Source organism: Pseudorca crassidens, chromosome 16, assembly GCF_039906515.1.
Source record: "Pseudorca crassidens isolate mPseCra1 chromosome 16, mPseCra1.hap1, whole genome shotgun sequence".
NCBI lineage: Eukaryota > Metazoa > Chordata > Mammalia > Artiodactyla > Delphinidae > Pseudorca > Pseudorca crassidens.
The window spans coordinates 56,222,331-56,244,311 of record NC_090311.1 but is presented as its reverse complement, the minus strand read 5'-3'; the positions used below and the strand labels follow the sequence as shown (position 1 = coordinate 56,244,311).

Here is a 21,981-nt window from a genome sequence, read left to right as displayed (position 1 = left end):
ACACTAAGTTGAGAGAATAGAAAAGTTTACAGCAAGAGGCGAAGAAAGATTTTCTGGTTTACAACATTTTGGTGTTGTGAAAGGATCATTTTTTATTTGACTTTTTAAAAAAATGAACTTGTTCCTGTTTATGAAGTTTAGATTCATACTTCTTACACATTAATGACTGTTTGCTTGCTTTTGTTAGGCATAAACACTGAGACCAAAACCACTAATCCAATGGCTCTGAGGGAGTGTGCAACTGTGGGTGCTGACGAATCTAAAGAGTACTAAATTCTTGTTGCACTACCATTCCTCTATACTTGAAGATGTTATCACACGCCATGAAAACCCAAGGCTTCCATCCGAGGAGGTATTTGTTGACAGTGGTCTGTCTTGGCCCTTGAATGCAGGTTCACAGCAAGCATTCTTGATCGTTTTACCTGCCCTCCGCTTTCCAGCATTAATGGAAGTTATTTTCCCTCACACATTTTGATTGAAATTGCATGTAATCTATACATAAATTCAGAGAAAATTTTAAAATTGTGAAGATTGAAACTTTTCATGATTAAACACAGTGTATCTCTCCATTTATTTAGGTATTTTTCATGTCTATCAATAAAATTTATTTCTTTTATCCATGATGTTCTAAAAGCTTTGCTGCTGTTGGGAATTACAGTTCTTAAATTGTATTTTTGAATTGGTCACTGCCAGCATATAGAAATATTACTAATTTTTATGTTGATCTTCTACTTAAAAATTTTATTTCTAATACTTTGTAGAGTCTCTTGAATTTTTTACTGTAGAAAAAAAATTTTACTGTAGAAAAAAATTCTCAAAGAAAGGAGTTTGCTCCCTTTCTTTCCAATATTTATACCTTTTGTTTCTTCTTCTTCTCTTACTGTGTTGGTTAGGAGCTCCAATAAAATATTAAGGAGAAGCATCAATAGCAGGAATCTTAAATTTGCTTCTAACTTTAAAGTTACACCACTAAGTATGCTGTTTTTAGTAGGTTTTTGAGAAATAATATTTTATCATATAAGGGAAAGATTTATTCAGTTTGCATTTTGGTAAGATCTTTGCCTTCTTTTAATATCCACAATGAATGTTAAATTTTATTAAATTCCTTTTGTGTTTATTAAAATGACCATATACCCTTTTCTTTACTCTTTATATCTCACGACTTACATAGAGATTTCCCGATATGAAATTATCCTTGCTTGTTCTAACATAGATATAAATTTCTTAATATATGTATTGATTTCATTTAATAAATATATGAAAGTATTATATACTTAACACCTAAATATAATGTTTAGATACTTAATATATTCAATGGTAATATAGTAGAATACATAGGGTTTTCATCATAATGGACTATTCTTGCATAGCTCTAATAAGCAGCTAAACGATATACATCACATATATTAATCTTATATATAAATATATATTCATTCTACTGTATTTAATATAAATGTTTGACTTCTGTGTATAATACAATTAGTAATATTATATATAGGATTCTTGCATCTATGTTGATAGAGAACACTAATCTGCAATTTTATTGTCTTGATCTATTCTCATCTGATTATATTATCTAAATTATACTAACCTAAGAGAGTGAGCAGGACATTTTCCCCTGTTTTATAATCTGAAACAATTTACAAGACATATGTTTCTTGAAGGGTAGCACATTTCCTATAAAACTATTTTGCTGTTGTTGAAGGAAGAAGGGGTTTTAAAAATTGATTCCGTTTTTGATGGTTATTAATTTATTCAGGTCTTCAAGTTTTCTTAAGTGTAGCAATTTGTAATTTCCTTGTCTATTTCCATTTCATCTACATTTTTCAAATTTATTGTCATTACTCACATAGTTTTAAATGATTTTTTTCTTTCCAGAGTTATCTAGACTTCAGCCTTCTTTTCCTTTACTAATATCATTTATTTCCTTTGTCATCCCCATCTATGTGACCTGGGATTTGTCTATGCTATTGCTTTTTTTAATAAAAAGGTTTTAAGCTTATTGTGCTTACTGTCACCTATTTATTCTCTACTTTATTTTCTGCTTCTAAATTTATTTTGTTCTTCACTTCACTTACTCTGATATACACTCATAATTTGTTTTGTTTTGTCTTGTCTTACACAGTTGCAGGATTACCTCTTATTTTCAGTAACTTTTTATTTTAAAATACCTTTACAGGGACTTCCCTGGTGGTCCAGTGGCTAAGGCTCTGTGCTCCCAATGCAGGGGGCCTGGGTTCAATCCCTGGTCAAGGAACTAGATCCCACATGCCACAACTAAGAGCTTGCACGCCTCAGCTAAAGATCCCGCACACTGCAACAAAGATCCCGTGTGCCGCAACTAACACCTGGCACGGCCAAATAAATGTTTTTTAAAAAAACCTTTATATATTGACATAAACTTACCTCTGAATAATACTTTAGCTGCATCACACAAGTTTTACATGCAATATTCCTATTAGGATTCTAAATGTGTCAAAATTTCCTTGTGATTTCTTCTCCAATTCAAGTGTTAAAGACAGGAATGCTCATTTCCAAATTTATGTTCATTATCTTTAATTTTGTATTTCTAACTTTATTTTACTGTGGTTAGAAAAGGTAATCACATAATAATAATTCTAAATTTTAAGTGACTACCTGACTGAATGTGAAAAAAGCCACTCAATTACAAGCAAATGCCATAAAAATGATGCAGAAAAGTTCAATAAAACAATTTGAAAAAAAAATCTGGAAAATATTACAAGAAAACTTGTATAGCTTTGTCAATATCAACAACATAATTTAATATAAAAAGTATGATTGGAAATATAAAGACTGTAGACAGAAGCAGCAATCTATCAAGACTATATAAAAACCATGAACTCATATGTATCCAATGACAACACACACACACACAATTACAGTGAAATATTTCACACAATTTTCTCAGAAATTATCAGATAAAGAAGACCAAAACTGTAAGATATAATGTACATTTTCTCGTGTCCTTTAGATCTTTAATTTCTTTTTTAATGCCTTTGTAGTTTTTCTTGAATAGATACACAATGAAATTGAATGACTTCTTTTTGTTGGACATTTAGCATGTTTCCAATTTTTTGCTTTTGCAAAGAACACTGTAATAGATATGCACTTCACACTATTTTGCTATAGATTCCTGTAGATTTGAATTTCTATGTGGTATTATCTTCCTTCAGGCTGAACATCCTTAAGCATTCCTTGTAGGGCAGGTCTGCTGTTGACAAATTCTTCCAGGTTTTGTTTGTCCAATAATTTTACCTTCATTTTTGAAGGATCCTTTCGCTGGATATATATTTCTTTATTTCAGCATTTTAAAGATGACATTCTATTGCTTTTCTGGACTTGTTTCTAAGAAGTCATTGTTAATTCATGTTATTATTTCCCTGCATGTAAAAGTGTAAAGTGTCTTTTTCTCTTTATGCTTTCAAAATTTATCTTGAAATTTTACTCGGTAATTTTACTGTCTTCTGCTATGGTGTGTGTGTGTATCCTGCTTGGGGTTTTCTGAGTTTCCTGAATCTCAGAAAAGTAATTTTTTAATCAAACTTGGGAAAGGTTAGCTATTATTTTTTGAAAATATTTTTCTGCCTCATCTTTCTTCCTTCTGAGACCCCTATTGCACGTATTTTAGGCTGTGTGATATTGTCCCACAGGTCCCTGATGCATTGTTCACTTTTCCTCAACTCTTTTTTCCCTGTTTTAAGTTTGGATAATTTTTATTCATCTATCTGCTTTGCCTCTTTCTTCTGTCATCTGAAACTGTCTATTAAGCACATTCTTTATTTTTTTCCATTTCAGCATTTTAGATCTAGAATTTCCATTTGTTTGTTTCTATAGTTTCCAGTTCTCTGAATAGATTTTCCTTTAAGAAAACCACATTTCCCTTTAACTCTTTGAATATATATTGTTTTAGTTCTTTAAATATATTTGTAACAGTTGTTTCACAACTATATTGTTGATGATACATTGGAAAGATTCTAGATTGTATTACATTCCTCTGCAGAAAGTTGCTGTTTATTCAAGTATACAGTTAATTTATGGGTTAATCAATTTGAATTTGTATAGGCTTGGTTTTGTACTTTCTTAGGGCAGACGTATGAAAATCCTAAACTCTTTCTTAAATTTTTTTTTACTTAGAAGGACTCATCTTCCAAAGTCTGCCCTCTCCATAGATTTTGTCAGGTCTTGGCTTTAGACTTCATTAGGGAGGATCTCTAGAGTAGGTTTTCTAGAGTAGGTCCCTATTCTTAAGGTTTGGCCTTTTTGGTATCTCAGTCGGATGCCTGAGATATCAACAAGGAGTTAATGAGAACAGTTGAACTTGCCTTGTTCCCTAGCATTGTGTGACCTCTAGTTTCTCTGTTCTACTCTCATCTCTGATGAACTTGCTTTTCGGAAATCCTCAGCTTATCTTGTTCTGTGCAAATATAGCCCAACACTTAGTCACAGACTTCTAGGGAATTGCCATGCCTTCTTCTGGGGTCTCATCTCTGCACAGCTTCCTCCTGTCTCATGTCCTACTCACAGACTCCAGTCTCTTCAGCTGCCCCAAACTCTTGTCTCCACCTCCTCAGTTCAGCAAGATGACTGAACTCAGTTTGGACCTTAGCTTACTGCACCATGATTTAAAAATTGCCCTCAGGCAGAGATCTAAGACAATCACTCTTAAGTGTGGCCTACTTCTTCCCTTTCTCTTCTTCAGGGATCAGTCCTGTGCTTCCTGTTGTCCAGTGCTTTATAAACTTTTGTGGGGTTTGTTTTTTTTTAATTAATAGTGGAAAGGCTAGTTCAGTACCAGTTTCTCTATCATAGCTAGAAGCTAGACCCAGATATAGTATTTTTTTTTTATTCTAGAAATTTTATTTGATCTTTTTAATAGATTCTGCTACTCTAGTGACAATTTCCATCTTTTATTTTGGCCATCTTTATCTCTATTGTCTTGAATAAACTAATCACATTGATTTTAAGGCCTTTGTCAGCCAACTCACGATGGGTCTGTTTCTATTTTATGTATTATTTTCTCTCACTTTTTGGTTAGATAGTCCTGTATTTTTGTTTAACTAGTATTCTTTTGAACAGATGTGTAACATAAAAAATTCAAAAATCTTAAGTTTACAATTAAATGAATTAATACATATGTGTAATGACTATGTAACAACCATTTAAATCAAGATAATAGACTATTTCTAGGTCCTGGAAGACTTGTTTACGCTTCCTCCCAGTCACTAGTCCCCTAGAGGTAACGACTATTCCGATTTTCTACCTCTACAGATCAGTTTTAAATCTTCATATAAATGAAATAACATTTTAGGTACTCTTTTGTATCTAGTATTATTCACTTTATGATGTCTTTAGATTCATCCATATTGGCCTGTGTATCAGTAGTTTGTGTTTTTTTTTTTCCCCAAAGTGTGTATTATTCCATTGTCTGAATTTACCACACGTTATTTACTATTCCATTCTTGATGGACACAACAGTTGCTTCCAGATGGGGGTGTTTAATCGTAGTTTCTATGATTATTCTGTGCATTACTTTTGACATATATAAGCTCTCATTTCTATTGGCTTCATATCAGAGAGTAAAGTTATTGGGTTATAGTGTACATGGATCCTTTACTTTAGAAAATATTTCCAAATAATTTACCAAATATTTTATTCTCATCACTGTAGAACCTGCTCTTTGGGAACTTACAAATAATCTTGTCTTGTGCAAGTACAGCCCAATTCTCAGTCATAGACCTTCAGGGAATCCCCAGACATAAGATATCCCACTTGTTCTACATCCTTTCCAACACCTGATATTATCAGTTGTTTTAATTTTAGCCATTCTCAAGGGCATATAGTAGTATATATATAGTATATAGTGGTTTTATTTTGCATCCCTCTGATGAATAATGATATCGAGCACCTTTTTACATGTTCATGTCCAATTCCATCCATTTATTTATTTTATAAATATGTAACAAAAATGTAGAGAGGCAAGCTGGTAGTAACTTCTTCTAAAGAAGTATTCCTTTCCCTTCACAGGGCAGGTAGAGTGGAGTTTAAACTGATGATTTCTCTTATAGGTGTTTTCTGTTCCTCTGACTGTAATCCTGTGATGTGAGAATATACCTGTTCCTCCAGGCCTTTGTCCAGCCTTATTTTGTTGGAGAACTCCTCTTCCCAGGCTCCTCTCTGTTGGAATCCTATCACCACCCTAGGTGATACTCAATGGTAGAATTCTTAAATGGCCCCAGGTTCACACTCTTTCCTCTGATGGCCTTCCGTGGGCCCATAGGAAACACACGATGCCATGCATTGTTGGGTGCAGGGTTATTTTCAAATGCAGACCTTTACTTTCCCTTGACCCTGATGCCTTAGGTCAGCAACACAGTCCTTTCTTTGAGATTCCTCAGACATGGATCTAACAGTGGTCAAACTCCAGGGGACATACATCTACTCCCCAGGTGGTTTCCCGTAAGATATTAAGTAATGGAGCAGACACTTCCTCTCTTTTCCTATTTAGGACTCATAGCCCAGCTTTCACCAATTACATCCTCATAATCCACTCTTGACAGTTTTATGGCCAGCAAGTGGTTAAGGATTTCAAGAATCATGAAGTCAGCTCAGTTACTTGCCTTGAAAATTTACTTTAAAGTTTAAAAGTGTCAACTTACTTTAAAATTTTATATCTGTGTTATTGTGGTAAGCTGAATAATGTCCCTACAAATATGTTTACAAAATTCTGGTCCCCAGAATTTAAAAAATATGTTACTTTACACAATAAAAGGAAGTTTGCTGAAGTGCAGAACCAAGATGGCGTAGAAAGACCCGGAGCTCATCTCCTCTCACGGGCACACCAAAACCACAACTATCTGCAGAACAACCATTGATGAAAAAGACTGAAACCTACCAGAAAAGATCTTCTACAACTGAAGACATAAAGAAGGAACCGCAACGACATGGGCAGGGGGACTCGCAATATAATCAAATCAAGTCCCATACCTCTAGGTGGGCGACCCACAACAAATAAGTACAGTGCAGAGGTTCTCCCTGTACTTAGGAGTGAGAGTTCTGAGCCCCATGTTGGTCTCCCTCAGCCTGGGGGTCCTGCACAGGACGATGAGCCCTTAGAGCATTTGGCTTTGAAGGCCAACAGGGATTAACTGCAGGAGTCCCACAGGCCTGGGGGAAAGAGAGACTTCACTCTTAAAGGGCACCCACAAAATCTCACAGGCACCAGGACCCAGGGTAAAAGCAATGATTCTATAGGAGCCTAGACCAGACCTACCTGCTGAACGTGGAGCGTCTCCCTGAGAGGTGGGGGGCGTGGGGGTGGCCGCTGCGGCTTTTACCCTGGGGGCATAGACAGTGGCATCAGCCATAATTGGAAGTTGGTTCTACCACCTGGAGGAAGCCAGCACTTGGGCGACATCTTGGAATCCTCCCTCTAGCTCATTGGCACCAAGACCTGGCTCCACCCAACAGCCCGGAGACACCAGTGCTGAGATATAGAGGTATCCCCCACTTTTCAAAAGTTTGCTTTACGTCACTTTACGTTTAGGAAAGACCTACATTAGCACCAATTTCAAACTGAAAGAAATCTGAAGACGTTTGCTTTTATGGAAAAGGTGAAAACACAAAGCGCATCAGCATTTGTTTTGCAGCGGGCCCTTAGAGAGGCATCCCTCACCCCAAGTAGTGAGAGTGGCACCACCAAGCTCTTCTGGGAGCAACACTCCACATCTCAGTGTCAAGCCCCCATAGCTCTGAACTGTGTCTGTGAGCATCTGTGCCTCATCCCCATTTATTTGGTGTGTCAGTTAGCAAGAGGTGTCCTAAGGTAATTGCTATTTCGCTTTATACCATCTTGGCTTATGAAAAGTTTCATAGCATGGCTCTACTTTCAGTTAGTGGGGGAAACCTGTATATAGATATATGGGGAGACACCAGCCTAGGCAGCAGTCACTGTTTTGGGGTCTCCGGAAGCCCAAGGTATGTTTTTAATAATTCATTTACCCTGGTTTTTCTGTAGAAGAAAGAAAAGTTGTTTTGTTAGAAAATGGATTTCTCGTGTTCTAGCCTAGGCTTCCCTTTGGCTGATTGCATTTGAGCTGTTTCCTAATGACTCTTTTCATCATGTGTGTAGAAAACCCATAAAAGAGTACATCCTCATTATGTGGAGATATTTTCTTAAATTTGAATGCCAGGTAGCCTCTTAAAAGCATTTCCAGCCTGTGTGTGTGAATTTATGTATGTGTATATATGAACGTTCTATGCACATGTTTCATGTATATGTTTGTATGTGCATGTAACATTTTGGTTCTCCCTACCTCAGCTACCCTCTCCCAGTGTCACACTCTTTACCTTGTAAACATCAGTCTACTACCTTCAGAATCTTGATTTTTAATATTCCATTCTTAAGAGACTGTGCTATATTTCCAGTCCTCACTTTAATAATTCCTTAGCTCTCATCTGACCTCATCAAAAGTTCAGTCTCCAATTCATTAATCCTACCATTCTCTCATAATCCTTTAGTTTTCTGTCCTTCCATTCTCTCCTTATGCAGGTAAGAGCCTGTCATCTATTACTACAATTCAGTGTTTGCAATCTCAGAAGTTTACGGGGTCAGGCAGAAAACATAAACAAGTGAAACAGGCAAGACAGAACATAGCAAGAATGTGTAGGGACATGGTGAACCAAATTGTGTTCCACTGAAAGTCATTCCAATGCTTAGTTTTAATACAGTGGGCTAGCCAAAGAAAATCTGTCTCCAGGCTAAATTTGCCCATTCATCTCTCCCCTTATTTCCACTTATTGCTAACCTCCAAAACCTCAACTTTCGTTGAACTCACTCCCTGCTTTCTCCACATCTGCATCCAAGTCGCTTCAGATTGTAGAAGGGAAAAATCATACAGTCAGGCTGACCGTTCACTTTCAATTCCCATCCTGAGGTGGGCACTCCACCTCCCACATCCTGAGCATCCGTCCTCCCACACTTCCTAATAAACTTTCTGTTCCACTCTCAGAGATGACAATTTCATACTTTCTCCTCTCCACATATCTCTTTATTGGGATGCTTTTAGCTGCAGTCATAGACTTCTCACCCACAATGGCTTCTATTTATAAGAAATCCTCTCTCTAACCTCAGTTACCTGTTATCCTATTTCTTTCTTTCATTGCAGTCATTATAATCTACAATCATTTGGTTTTGCTTGCTGATTTTGGGTGTTTGTTTGTTTGTTTTTTTTAATTTCCCTCCAGCAGAACACAAACTCCCTGAGGGCAAGGACCATGCCTCTCTTATTCACCAAGTAGCTCCAGGGTCTAGAACAATGGCTGCCGTATATTATTATAGCTACTTGTTAAGTAAGGAATTAACAAGGATGAGGACAAGGTTCAACATGTTTGAAATTCCGAGAAATTCGGGATAAAGCATCGTTTCAGGTAAGGTCTAGAATAAGGCTTGGCAAACTTGGTTCAACAAAGGGGCAGATAATAAATATTTTCAGCTTTGCAGGCCGTACAGTCTCTGTCACAACTCTTCCATTCTGCTGTGACAGCATGAAAGCAGCCTTGAGTAATACACATTGACTAGGACTGTCCAGATTTGGACCACGGTCATCGTTTGCAGACCCCTGTTCTAGATGAACAGATTCTTCGTACAAACCAAAATCCTGGGCTCATACTATTACTTGTGGGTGCTCAAGAAATGATATATGCATGCCTAAATTCACATCTGTACTATCTACTGAAAGGCAGCACATCAGAGGCGTTGAGAGTATGGACCCCAGAGCCAGGTTGCTCTGTTCAAGTCCTGGTCTTCACATACGTGCTTTGTGACCATTCCATTTCCTCATCCTTGAAATAGGGATAAAAACACTGTCTATGTTGTAGAGGTAAATGAGGATTAAATGAGGTAATCTTTGTGAAACACTGAGAACAGAGCTTGGCACATAAATGCTAAATGTATGTGTTGAATAAATGTGGAACGTGTTCTTGCTAAGCCCTTTGCAGACACTGTCACATTTCCTTCTCACAGAAGCCCAATGAGGTAGGTATAAGTATTATCTCCATTTTAAGGATATGGATAATGGGATTCAGAGACATTAGGTAGGATTCCACGGTCACACAGTTAGTAAGTGATAGTATTAGGGCCAGATGAATACATTTAGAAATAAAAAGCTCTGAAAAGTATAATGCATTTCTCATCCTCAATATCAATTCAAAATAAAGGTAACTAATATAGACTGGCTTCTGCACTGGTTTTAAAACACAGCTGCAAATACTCTGACACAATTCTCATCAGGAGGAATCCCCTCCTCTTGAATCTAGATGGATTTGAGACCGGGTTCGTGCCCCGGTCCGGGAAGATCCCACATGCCGTGGAGTAGCTGGGCCCATGAGCCATGGCTGCTGAGCCTACACATCCGGAGCCTGTGCTCCGCAACAGGAGAGGCCACAACAGTGAGAGGCCCATGTACCGCCAAAAAAAAAAAAAAAAAAAAGTTTACTACAAGCAACTATATGCCAATAAAATGGACAACCTAGAAGAAATGGACAAATTCTTAGAAAGGTACAATCTTTCAAGACTGAACCAGGAAGAAATTGAAAATATGAACAGACCAATCACAAGTACTGAAATTGAAACTGTGATTGAATAACTCTCAACAAACAAAAGTCCAGGACCAGATGGCTTCACAGGTGAATTCTATTAAATATTTAGAGAAGCGTTAACACCTATCCTTCTGAAACTATTTCAAAAAACTGCAGAGGAAGGAACACTCCCGAACTCATTCTATGTGGCCACCATCACCCTGATACCAAAACAGGACAACTTTACCACAAAAAAAGAAAATTCTAGGCCAATATTGCTGATGAACTTAAATGCAAAAATCCTCAACAAAATACTAGCAAACTGAATCCAACAGTACATTAAAACGATCATACACCGTGATCAAGTGGGATTCATCCCAGCAATGCAAGGATTTTTCAGTATCTGCAAATCAATCAGTGTGATACACCACATTAACAAATTGAAGAACAAAAACCATATGATCATCTCAGTAGAGACAGAAACAGGTTTTGACAAAATTCAACACCCACTTATGATAAAAAAAACTCTCCAGAAAGTGGGCATAGAGGGAACCTACCTCAACATAATAAAGGCCATATATGACAAAGCCACAGCTAACATCATACTCAACAGTGAAAAGCTGAAAGCATTTCCTCTAGGATCAGGAACAAGACAGGGATGTCCACTTTTATTCAACACAGTTTTGGAAGTTCTAGCTACTGCCATCAGAGGAGAAAAAGAAATAAAAGGTATACTAATTGGAAAAGAAGTAAAACTGTCACTGTTTGCAGATGACAAAATACTATACACAGAAAAACCTAAAGATGTTACCAGGAAACTACTAGAGCTAATCAGTGAATTTGGTAAGGTTGCAGGATACAAAATTAATACACAGAAATCTTTTGCATTTCTACACACTAACAACAAGAGATCATAAAGAGAAATTAAGGAAACAATCCCATTTACCATCCCATCAAAAAGACTAAAATACCTAGGAATAAACCTACATAAGGAGGCAAAAGACCTGTACTCTAAAAACTATAAGACACTGATGAAAGAAATTTAAGATGACACAGATGGAAAGATATACTGTGTTCTTGGATTGGAAGAATCAATACTGTGGAAATGACTATTCTACACAAGGCAATCTGCAGATTCAGTGCAGTCCCCATTGAATTACCAATGGCATTTTTCTAATAACCTATATGGGAAAAGAATATGAAAAAGAATGGATATACATATATGTATAACAATCACTTTGCTGTACACCTGAAACTAACAGAACATCGTAAATCAACTATACTCTAATATACAATAAAAAGTAAATTAAAAAAAAAAAAAGGAAGCTCAAGCCACCTGGAGAGGCTGTACATAGCTGCTTAAGTCAGTAGTCCCATCTGAGCCCAGCCTTGGAGTCACCCCTGCCCAGGAGCCAGACACGTAAGTTGAAAGTCTTCAGTCCCCAGTTATGGAGTAACCCACAGACATTAACTCTTCCCAGCTGAGGCCCCAGACATCATGGAGAAGACAGACCATCCCCACTGTGATCTGAGTTCTTGAACCACAGAATACATGAACATAATAAAATATTGATAATTGGTGGTTTATGTGACTAAGTTTCAGGGTGCTTTGTTAGCACATAGACAGACAGAACAGCTTTTTTTCCAGATTTTCCTAAACTAGAATTATAATTAAGTTCATCATTGCTGGTCTTCCTTCATTTCTCAGTGACCTTGCTTTGCTGCTCCCTTGAAAGTCTTTTGAATCACCCAGAATTAGAAAGAGCTTGGGGCTTCCCTGGTGGCACAGTGGTTGAGAGTCCGCCCGCCGATGCAGGGGACACGGGGTCGTGACCCAGTCCGGGAAGATCTCACATGCCGCGGAGCGGCTGGGCCCGTAAGCCATGGCCGCTGAACCTGCGCGTCCAGAGCCTGTGCTCCGCAACGGGAGAGGCCACAACAGTGAGAGGCCCGCGTACCGCCAAAAAAAAAAAAAAAAAAAGAGCTTGGATTTGTACCCAGGAGGTCTTCCTTTGGAGAAGGCTGCTGACCCCCACACACTACTAGATGGTCACAAGCAAACCATTTCATTTCTTTGGGTCAGTTTCCTCTTCTAAAAGCCTGCTTTGCAGGATTGCCATGAGAATCATGATACCATGGGCATAACACTGCTTTCAAGGGATTTAGACTCCAGGCTTAACGGCAAGAGACCTGGGGCAAAGGGTAGTTTTAATCTTCCTGGAGTTCCACTCTTACAAAGAAGCACATTTGCCCAAACAAATCCATAGTGCTGATGCCACAGCCAGCAGAAGAACAAGCGCGCTTCTCACCATACGCTGGGGGCTCCTAAAGGGTCTGCGTGCGCACGCACGTGTATGTAATTTTATAGTGGGCCAGCCTGGTGATGTTGAAACAGCTCAAGTGTCTGACATGAAAGTGAGTGACAGTACTTGGAACCAGGGCCATGAAATGCAAGTATATTGCAAATCACTCGGTCGTGCTGTCAGGGGAATCGTAGTTACCATATATATTTTCTTAAATGTAGTTTCCCAGCAAACCTTTCATAAAATTCACGACTGTGACTGACCTCTGCTACGTGCTTGCCTCCACAGCTTCCCCTTTCCCCTCCAATATAACGCGGGCTTGTAATGCACGTGTGGCAAACACTATTGATTGGCTGCCGAATCGCCATTCCCAGCACCCTTCTCGCTTTCTGCCTCCTTCTAGAGAATCCTGAAAGCTGATACTTGCCATCCCAACTGCCCATGCAGCTAGGGGCAGCCAGCGTCCGTGAGGAATAAGCAAAAGTCTTTTGGGAAAGGTCATTCGTAAAATATTTTTCTTTCCTGCTACGACGATACATAAAGTCACATAAAGCCGGCACAGCCTTTCTCACTTACCCTTTCTCCTGCCTTGAATGCAGAGTGGACGCAGCTGTAGCAGCCACTTTGGGATAATGAGGGCAACTCCAAAAGCAGTATCTGCTCTGATTTCTTTGAACCAACCACTTTCTCTGGAAGAAAACACAGGTCCAGTTTGTGTAAGCCACTGGAATTGTATTTTTCTTTTACTTGCAGATGCAGAGAGTTCTAATATAAAACTTGTACCATGAGCAACTGAACCCTTGTCCTATGTGAGCAGGTAACTTTCCTTTCCCTGTCCCTTATGAGGAAGGTAAAACCAAAAACCCTTGAATGTAAAGTCACACTAAGAGGCCACGGATTTCTCTGCCTCTACGGTCCATGACCTCACAGACAGTCCCTCCAGTAAAGTTCTGCCACTCTGCTTAGACCACTGCCACAGCCTCCCTGATTTTCTTCAGTTCCCTATCCCGGTGCCCTCCCGTCCTCCACACTGAAGCCACAGAGATCTTTCCAAAAGCCAATGTCCACCCATGTATTCCTGCTGAAGGGAGCAAACCAGGGCTTGCTCATGAAATCCTGAACTTCTTCACTCTGCTGAGAAGGCTTGCCTTGACCTGGCCTCTGGGTCCCTCTCCAGCTTCTGTTTCAAGCAATTCTTTTGAACTTTCCCCTCTCTATTCTCAGCTCTTCAAACTCAGCTTCAGCCACACAGAACTGAAAAATCCCCCCTTCTGGGCTTCCCTGGTGACGCAGTGGTTGAGAGTCCGCCTGCCAATGCAGGGGACACGGGTTTGTGCCCCGGTCCGGGAGGACCCCACATGCCGCGGAGCGGCTGGGCCCGTGAGCCATGGCCGCTGCGCCTGCGCGTCCGGAGCCTGTGCTCCGCAACGGGAGAGGCCGCAGCAGTGAGAGGCCCGCGTACCGCAAAAAAAAACACAAAAAAACAAAAACAACCCTTCCTTACACTTACACACACACACACACACACACACACACGCACTCCGCTCTACATTTGTTCGTCCCACCACAGGCTCCCATGGTACTCTACACCAGTATTTAGAGCAGCAAATACAAAATACAAGTAAATATCTTTCCCGCAAGACGGTAAGCCACCTAAGGGCAAGGCCTGAGGCTATCTTGTCCACTGTTGTGATGCCAATACGGGTATTCTCATCAACTCCTATGCACCCCACTGACGTGGGACGAATCCTCCACCTTAAATAGTACGTGGCTGAGCAGCCAGCCCCAGACCGATTATTAGCCATAAATACTCACAGAGGAGGGGAGGACACCTCAGGCCAGGCAGGACCACGCAAGGACTGCACTTGGGAGGAGAGAAAACCAGCAGGGACTGTGGGATTCAGGCTTTGTAGTGAAGAGTGAGGTAACCCTTTGTTCACGTGGAGGGATGTGATTGGCTTGTTTGAATAATTTCACGATTTGATGGGGAGGTGAAACCCATTAGGCTGAAGACCAGCTAAGGCGCAGCTGATTCTACTGATCAGGGAACTTGTCAGGGAGGGAGGCTTTCCTGCTGGGCTGGGGAGGTGGGGCGTATCTGGCAAGAACAGGGAAACTCACAGCTAGGCATTTGGGGCCGAAAGAGGCTCAAAGTTGTCAAGGCAGCACTTGAAATTTTAGATTTTACAATACAGAAGAGAGAAAAAGGGAAGAGGGGAAAGGAGGGAGGAAGGAAGAAAATTTCTCTTTATAGTCTGGCCTGACTTAATTCAGTGGTTACTGTGATAGACTATTTCAAGACCAAAAGTTAGGGTGACGTTTCAGTTACCACCTGGAGCACTTATTGATTGGCTGGCCCCAACCCCATTCCTAACCTCCTTTTCTTTATCTATTTTCCAGCCAGGTCTAGCACAAAGTGCTGGCCAACAGGACATGTGTAGAATCATGCTGTGGGATTTCCAGGAAAGTTTTTGCTGCTTGATTTAGGCAATATCCTTTTCTCCTTATTCCTCCTACTTTGTTCCTGCTGGGATGTAGATATGATGGCTAGAGCAGCAGCAGCCATCTTGTAGCCACCAGAAATAACCAGGAGAATCATAAAGATGTGCAACATCTCAAATAATTTGCCTTTTATTCATTACTTCTCAGGAAGCTTTTATGTAATTGGGTTTTACTTTTTTTCATTTAGGATTTAATCAAATATTTTTCATATGCCACTCAGTAGTCTTCAATAAGTATCACATTGTCCACATAGCAAGAACGAAAACAGGAAATGAGAAATGGAGTCATCAGTTGGGAAATCAGTGAAGCATAAAGTATGTTGTGTGGTTGCAATCCAGGATGAAGCCATGGACACTGAGTTGACACTAGGCCCTCTGTTACAGGATGCCTGCCTACAAGGTGGAAGTGGATACAAGAGGGCCCTCTTCAGCTAGATAATCTTACTCTTCATTTTTTCTAGCTATTTTTTCCAACTTTTGTATAGTGTAAAACTATTTCTATATGAAAAAATAAGGTTTAAAAACTGCTCTTACTGAAGTTGGGAGTAGGGTGGGGTGGGGTGGAACTGGCCCTATATTCTCTGTCCTTCCCTTCCCGCCCCCAGTGGCAGCCCTTGAGAATGTTCAGTGGATGTGAAGGGATCATAGACCATCCCACATCATTCCTCTGAGCCAAGCAAGGCAAGGGTAACTCACAGTCCTCTGAGAATCTGATGAAATCTACTGACCCTCTTCTTAGAGAAAAAAATGCCCACATAAAACTGCTCACAGTTTCAGAGGGTTAAGAATCCCACTTTTAAAACAACAGTGAGGGGCTTGGGCTTCCCTGGTTTGCACCTTGGTTAAGAATCCGCCTGCCAATGTAGGGGACACGGGTTCAAGCCCTGGTCTGGGAAGATCCCACATGCCGCAGAGCAACTAAGCCCATGCACCACAACTACTGAGCCTGCGCTCCAGAGCCCACGAACCACAACTACTGAGCCTGAGTGCCACAACTACTGAAGCCTGCACGCCTGGAGCCCGTGCTCTGCAACGAGAAGCCACCACAGTGAGAAGCCTGCACATCGCAACGAAGAGTAGCCCCCGCTAAACGCAACTAGAGAAAGCCCGCGTGCACCAACGAAGACCCAATGCAGCCAAAAAATAGAAATAAATTTACTTTTAAAAATTAAAAATAAAAACAACAGTGAAATTCAGGGGCCATAACTGCCTCTTTCTAATTTCCTTCTGCTACTTTTTTGCTGCTGTTTCTCTACTTGTATCAGTCTGTTCTTTGGAATTATATTCTTGGATCCCAGCCTATGACTGGACATCCAGATGTGCCAAGGGTCTCAGGAAGCGCAGAGGTAGAGTCACTGTGGGACGTTGTCTTCCTACCAGTGAAACTAAAGTTGCTTATATCCAACAAGAGTTAAAGATTAGGGATGAAGAAATTGGGTAAACATGACTGTGGATGGCCCCCAACTACGCTGAGTGCCCCATAATTCACATGGGAACTCTCCTTCCCCATCCAGGTGTTGTGAACCTCTGTCCTCACACAACTTCCCCCCAAAGAGTCCCCACGCTCTAGGGGACTCCTCACACTATAGAATATGCCAACTCTCTGGGATAGCCATCAGGCACACATCTGTTCCTCTCCTTTCTGGGCTTCATCCTGCTTTCCCCTGCAAGGATTCTATTTATCTTTCATCAAGCCTCACTCTACCTTTGTGAAGATGAGCTTTTTCCTGCATTGATCTTCATCTGGACTCAGTCCCCAGCTCCTAACCTGCTCATCGTCTGGGCTCCTCTGCAATTATATTCCTCCATGTGCAAAGTCAAAATTAGAGATGCATGGAATAATAGGCCAAGGAAGAAAGGCTACCAAGTGAATCAAAAAGCCAAGACCTAAACTTGATAGAACAGACAGTAAGTACTAATTGAGTTCAGAGGAAAGCAGAATTAACAAGGGCTGTGTAAAGCAGGGTAAGGGTAACAGTGATGCCTGGATTTAGGTGAAGCCTTGAAACTGCTAGGCTTTATTTAAGCATTTATAAAGCTTACCATGTGTTAAGCTCTGCACCAAATATCTCACTACAGAAGCTCTTTTAATCCTCACAGTATCTCAAGGGAGGAATTATTATTATGCTGATTTTGCAGATGAGGAAACTGAAGCTCAGTATCACAGAGCTGGGATTTGACCCAGGTCCATCTGATGCCAACGCTTTTTATGGACTCCAGAACATGTGATTGATGGTGCCTGGCACATAGGAACTGCTCTACGAATATTTGTTAAATGCATGGAGTGAGAATTAATGAATGAAGCACTTATGTGAGAATGAGAAGGCTCATATATCTTGTCATGTGGATTATACATCCATGGCGGAGGGGGGAAGCTTCCATGCAGGAAGTGGTTGGTCAGCTACTGAATCACTGATACTTATTGAGCACTTACTATGTTCTAAGGGCTTTAACACTTCAGGACAATCCTCTGAGTCAACAGAAATATACTGGGCACTAGACACTCTGGCTGGCCCTGTTTTGGGCCCTGAGGATGGCAAATTACCCTCAGGCATTCTCAGCCCAAATGCAGAAGAAAGACCTGTACTATACCTCACACCACAGGTAGGGCTACCTGAGGGTTTAATTTACGTACTCTCCTCACCGTCTACAATCGTGAACAATCCATCAGGAGTTAGATTTCTTTGGCTCTGGAGATGTTAGAGTGGTCCATGGGCTCTGAACATAGCTGGAATCCACCCCCCCTTTCCCAGTTCTCACAAACTCCTCGTAATAGACTCCCATATAGTGCGCGTAATTTACAGTATAATGAATTTGTTTTATTCTGGTTCAGTCTGGGCACTGCGGCCCCTGGCTGCCTTCCTGTTGTTTTATTTACTCCTCAGCCATTCTCATTTTTGTAGCTATTCCCTTTAACTCTCTTTTTTCTGTAAGGTCATTCTAAGGACAGGATGTTGCAATGGCCAGGATGAGCTGTGAACGAGTGCAAGCCAGGTGTGTGTTGGTGATTCTCTCTCTTCTTTCGGGCTCTCTGAAATCTGGCGCATAAAGAAAAACATCACATGCTCAAGATTTAAAGCCGAAATTCCGATTTTGAGGTTGGTGTCATTCAGATGAATGCCCCTGAGCCCAGGCACAACAGAGCAGTTACTGGGAGAGATAAGGTGATTCAGTGTCATACCTTAGTGAGCTATAACTCACAAGGGGTTGAGGAGACATTTTTGTAACCACTAAGATGTGTAAGGCCAGCCTCAGCCCTATATATTGCTGTTTTCTACAATGGCTGTTTCCTGGAGAATCCATCTCTTTCACCACAGGGTGCTAGGGGCATTGAGAATGAGTCAGTTTGCTATGCTGGCCTTGTTAACACCTGTGGCAGGACATTAATACAGGATAATAGTAATCACATTGGTGTTAAATATTTGTAGTGTTAGGGCAATGACTTTGAATCTCAACTCACTACATCTGATGAATAGGGATGCTGGTGGTGGCACCAAGGAAGATGGACCCCTCAGCCTTCCCATCCAGACAGTATAAACACTCCCGTGCTCAATGCTTCAGTTATATGTGAATACAATTCAGATTAGCTTCTAATTATTTCTGGGCACATGCTCTTTAATGCCAGAGCCTTTAAGTCACAGCGGTCAAAGGGTAATGCATCCTAACAGGTTACAACATCCCCAAGGATTTCTTGATTGACATAAAAATGGTTTTTTTTCCTCCAACTGATTGACACTATGGCCGGTGTGAAGTGATGGCCAAGCTTCTAGCTGTCCATTAAAAGATCTTAAATCGAGGAGGATGTGACTTCAATAATTAGCTTTCACATTTGAGGGTTGAGACCAGCTGGGCTATAGATAGTGTTCTTTTAGGAGTTAGGGTATGTCAGGGATGGTGGGACAGTTTTTCAGTTGAGCCTCTCGGCGCAAGCAACTTGAGAAATTGGTTTCCAAAATTTCTGGAGTGTCTTTTTTCTTTTCCTGGAGGAACGTAAATTACAATAAAGCAACAGGATGAACTCAAGCTAGGGGTAGGAAATTTGCCGATAAGAAGAGTTAGCCTTTGTCTTTGTAGAAACCCTGTGCAAACAGGTGGGGAAATGTGTTTACCTTCAAATACTGGACCACGTATTTCAACCATTCATTGTTAAAGTGAGCAGATGTTGTGTCTCAGGAACTACAATGTACTGTAACCAAATGGGTATATTTGGGAAGGGTTGCAGAACTAGCATCCCACTGTGTTCTAAAGCTCTGTGTGCCAGGAGGACAACATTCCCTTGACCTTCCACAACTAGTCTCCCATTCTCCTGCAACTTGATCTATATCACTGCTTTGATTTGGACAAAGGGTCTTCAAATGCATGTTTGTTCACTGGAATGTTGGAAGTTTGGGAGGCAAGAAATCCATGGATCTGAAGTCTGCTGTCCCCTCAAGAACTCCTGGGGAAAAAGGACCTGGATTTTCCTTATGTTTGGGACAGACAAGCCAATAAGAGGAAGGAAGTAATACGAAGTAAAGATGATTCTAACATCCTGGAGAGGCAAACCATATATTTTGCTTAAAAATTAAATCCAGGCATACCTGTTCAATGTGTGCGATCGAGTTAACAGTTCTTAATCTTCTTGCCTTCAAGTTCCCTACCCAGCTAAACCGAATAAAAATTCACAGTGTCTCCTATGCATGCTGATGCTATAATCAAAAGAAAAAAGGCTTTTCAAGGAGCTCACTTTGTAATGAAAGAGTAAGATATAATACATAAACCAAATAATGAATCCTTAGTGCTAAAGCACCTGGAAAATGCATTCACCAAGGGGTGTGGAAGTACACAGAAGGAAAGGATTAATTTCTCAGGAAGAGAGAAATGATCTACAAAGCCAAGAAAGGCTTAATAGAGAAATTGGTATTTAAGCTGAGCCTGAAAAATGAGTATGATTGTGCCAGGTAGAAAACAAACGGGAAAGTGGGAAATTCCCAGCAGCATGCCTAAGGTGCTGGCATCATGTGATCTTCACCCATTGGGATGTCCCAGCAAGGCAGAGAGGAGAGCAGCAGCGAAGTCTCCAAGGGCACATTCATTTCCTCAGGAAGTGCTAGTTGAGAATCTACTATGTTTCAAGCACTGAACTATGCAATAAACACTATAATGATGTTGTTAAAAAGTAAAAAATTAATGGAAACCTCGATTAAATAGAGTCAGGAGAACAGAGAGGGAGGGAGCCCAACAGGATAAAGGAAGACTCATCTTCTTTCCTGGCAGGGACTCAGCTAATGAAAAGCCATGAACCCTTTGTTTACTACAGCCCTCCCAACTTCCTCCTTCCCTCTATAAAAGAGTTCTCTTGCCCTTGCCCATCAGAATATCAATGGACATTATAGGGAACGTTTGAAATCCCCAAACTTAATTCCCTTAAAACCAAACTGGATTGCAATAACTTCAGCATTTCCGGAACGGAGTGGTATGCCTATTTTAATTGATAGTTTGAGGCTTCCAAACTTTATCAGGTGCCTGAAATTGCCTCTCTGAAGAATAAGAGTTTAAGATTAACTGAGGCAAACCAACAAAGAAAGATAAGATGCTTCCTGAAACCCCAGACTCTTTTCCTTGTCTTCTTTGCCTCAGGTTACCCCTCCAGCACCATCTTATGTCTCTCCCTTGGCTCCATGGCCAGGCTCTGCCGCTGGGGCCATCTTCCTCATCCCTGCCTATGATGCCTCCTCTATACCCTAAATTCCCCTGTATTAAGTGTCTCACCAGAACTTCCCCTTTTCTCGGAAATTCTTCCCACTACCTATTCCTCTGAACGTGTCAGACCCTATCCCTTTAAACATAAACCTCCTGAGCCTCCAGAAGCTAAACCCTTTATTTCTTATATTCCCTGGACTGAAGCTGAACTGGGAGCCATAGTCAAAGATTTCCCCAAAGTAACTGAATAACTTCATCGATTTTTTGAGAAACTTAATAGAGTCATTCAAACTTGGCAGTCGAGTCTCTCTGACTTATGCTGCCTGGTTCATATGCTTATTGGTGGAGGCCAGGATCAGCATTGGATGAAAAACACTAACTGGGAAAATCCTGGAAGATCTCTAGAATTACAACCGGGGAGCTCGCTAACTTCCATGACCAGGCCCAGGCAATCACTAGGCAACTTCATCAAGCAGTGCCTAGAGCTTTTCGGAAGCTTGTTGATCGGAACAAAATTCAGGCTTGCACACAAACGTCTTGTGAACCTGTTCATGATGATTACAATCAACTGCAGATTATTTTTCAAGAAAGTTCTGGTCTTCCTTCAGGTGTTGATTCCACCTGCATAGCTTTTAACTCTATGCTTATTAATGGGCTGAACCGGGACTTTTCTCTTCCATTAAAACGGACCAGGATAGAATGGCAAACTATGTCCACTCCAGATTCAGTGAATCTGGCAAACCAGCTCTCCCACACTCTAGATAAGTCACCAAAATGGAAGACCATCAAAATTCTTAATCGTCAACCCCAGCAGATGAAGGTTCCTAAACAGAACCAAAACCCTTCTAGTTTCTGCTATTATTGCAAAGAGCCAGGACATTGGAAAAGGGACTGTTACA

The 21,981-nt window shown here is 40.6% G+C and overlaps 1 long non-coding RNA gene across 1 annotated transcript in view; it reads right to left on the bottom strand.

Moving 5' to 3' along the window:
- Positions 1–21,981, bottom strand: part of LOC137209159 (uncharacterized) — a 104,081-nt gene that overhangs the window by 67,931 nt on the left and 14,169 nt on the right. The window contains exon 2 of the long non-coding RNA XR_010935926.1: positions 13,476–13,588. This is a non-coding gene — a long non-coding RNA (uncharacterized lncRNA). The remainder of the gene's footprint in view (positions 1–13,475; positions 13,589–21,981) is intronic.